We start from the raw sequence: 2,961 nt of genomic DNA, 5'->3' as shown, positions 1-2,961 counted from the left end.
TCTCCTTTTTAAATATTCATTCTAACTCTAAATAAAAGGGACCTATTCACCCCTGCTCCCCGGAATCATAGCTTTGGAAGTTACGCCCTGTGATCTCTTTATTTGCTGTAAGAAAGTTTCTTTGTGTGACAACTCCCCCTGGTATAGTTTCTGAGGTGCAAAACAAAGGCCAAAGGAAATGTAGATAAAATTAAATTCCTTGTAACTTGCTGCCCATTGACAAATACTTGAGGTAGGTAGATTGTGACATCCCTCCAGGAACTCCCAACAGTCTTAATGTTAATTCCTTGCTAGAGGGGAAAAAAACCACCTTAGCTTGACAATAGTCAGGCCTCCAGGATGCTGTAAATCTTCTTTAGCATACGAAAATCCTTTTGGAAACTTCCTTTGTCTTTACCTCTCCCAACTCCAAAGGATACGATCGTTGCTCCTGAACAATCCCAGTGCAGAGCTGTCTGCCCACCCGTCCTGTCCTCATGCTTTAAATAAAACCACTTTTTTTTTGCATCAAAAACGTCTCAAGATCTTGACCTTCCGCTCTCAAACCCCACTTCAAATCACATCAGTTTCTGTGACTCACCAAGGAAGAAACTCAGGTTAGTTCGGTTACACACTGACCTTAAACAATTTTTCTTGGGCATACCATAGGAACCTAATAAATACTTGTTGAATTGATGAGGGAACAGCAGGCAAGCTGAGGACAAAGCAGAAACTGACACCCCGCACCCCCCACCCCCACCATGGGATGTACGTGACATTCCTCAGGCACTCCTGGCTGCCCTAAAGGACAAAGAAATAGTTAACCTTATAGAGACCACGATCCTGCAAGACTTAAGCCTCCCTCAGTTTACAAATGTCTTAGTTTACAAGAACAAAGCATTTCTATCAATAACCTAGTTTCCAGAAGGGAATGTAGATACAATTAAATGTCTTTATAACCTGCAGACCATAGACAGATACTTGTAGGAATCTAGGAAGTTCTCAACTATCTTCATGTTAATGCCTTACTAGAGGGGTAAACAACCTTATCCTGACAATGGCAAGGCCTCCGGGATCCTGTGAGTCTTCTTTAACATATGAAAGTATTTTCTCAACCTTCCTCTTTCCTTACCTCCCCCAACCCCATAGTATATAATCAGCCACCCCTCACAACCCGGGGCCGCAGCTCTTTCTGCCCACGGGTCCTGTCCCCGTGCTTTCATAAACCACCATTTGCACCAAAGACGTCTCAAGAATTCTTTCTTGGTCGTCAGCTCCAGAGTCCACCCCACTGACCCTCACCGATATCCCACAACCTCATCAGAATGAATGAAATAGAGTATTTTTCTCACGTAACAGCTAATTCTTGTAACAGCACTGTTTTAAACATTTTGCCTATGATAATTTAATTATTTAATCCTCACAACTTTATGAAACAGGAAATTAAAGTACAGAGAGGTTAACTAACTTGCCCAAACTTGAACATCTGGCTTTAAACCCAGGCAGTCCAGCTCCAGAATCTTTGTGCTTAACCATTACATCTGATGTAGGAAAGACATTAGGATTCAAAGCCGATGGCCAAGAAAGAATTCTTGAGATGTCTTTGGTGCAAAAACGTAGTTTTATTAAAACAGGGGGACAGGACCCGTGGGCAGAAAGAGCTGCACTGGGGTCATGAGGAGTGGCCCATTATATACTTCCAAGTTGGGAGGGGGGTGGGGTAGTATAAGGCTCCCAGGTATTTTGGAAGCAAGGTTTCTGATGAAGGAACAGAAGGCAAGCTGAGGACAAAGCAGAAGCTGACACCCTACACCCCCCACCCCCCACCCCANGGAAGTTCCCAACTATCTTACTGTTAATGCCTTACTAGAAGGAAAAACAACCTTAACTTGACAATAGTAAGGCCTCCAGTATCTTGTGAGGGAACTATGAAAGTTCTTTCGAAAACCTCCCTTTTTCCTTACCTCCCCCGACCTCATAGTATATAATCAGCCACCCTTCACAACCCCAGGCAGCAGTTCCTTCTGCCCACGGGTTCTGGGACCCCTGCTTTAGTAAACCACCATTTTGCACCAAAGATATCTCAAGAATTCTTTCTTGGTCATCAGCTCCAGACCTCACCCCACTGAACCTCACTTATACTCCAAAACCCCATCAGTTTCCAGGACCTTGAGGGGGCTAGCTATTGTTGGGAATAGTCACTCACTATTCCCATCTAATAAAACCTTAGTCATGGTGGGCCATATGCTTGGGGGATGATTGCCAACACGTATCTTGGGGGGTTTAGAGGTAAAGGAAATTTCTAAAGGAATTTTTATATGTTAAAGTAGACTTACAGGATCCTGGGGGGTCCGGCGAAGGTTGCCTTTTGCCCTTAGCAAAGTATTAACATCAAGGCACTGGAGTCCCTAGAGGAATGTCACTCTGCCTGTTCCGAGGACTAGTCAGTGGGCTGTAGGTAGTAAAGAAATTAAATAATTTTCTTCTGCCTTTGTTTTGCCACATCATACCTATTGCAGTAAATGGCTGCGGAACTTATAAAGAAACAACTTCTGAACACAGGGTCTGGCTTTGTCTCTTCTCTCACCTGCAGCGCACTGGGGAGTGGCTCCTAGCAGTCCCATTGAGCCAATCCCGGTGTTTGGGCTGCGTGACTGTCAGCAACCCCCGCCAGGGTGAGCAGGACCCTGGAGAGGCAAGCCCACAGCCTACCCAGTTCTCAGAGCCTGCGGTTGGAGCCGCCTCCGGTGGAGTCTGGCGATGGAGAGGGGTTTGTCTGCCATACTCAACACCCGCTGAGATCCTATTAGCCTCTCTGTGCAGGGTGAGTCGTGGTAGGGAAGAGGGGACAGAATTCCTCGATTCGTGAGACGCCATGATAACTATTGGCAGGGTGTGGCTTCACAGCTTCTACCGAGCATGCGCACCGTTCACTGCCCGGAGCGCTAAGAAACGTGGTCGGAAATCGAACCCAGACCGGAA

The sequence above is a fragment of the Ailuropoda melanoleuca genome, chromosome 12 (genome assembly GCF_002007445.2).
Source record: "Ailuropoda melanoleuca isolate Jingjing chromosome 12, ASM200744v2, whole genome shotgun sequence".
Lineage (NCBI taxonomy): Eukaryota > Metazoa > Chordata > Mammalia > Carnivora > Ursidae > Ailuropoda > Ailuropoda melanoleuca.
This window is presented reverse-complemented; position numbering follows the sequence as displayed.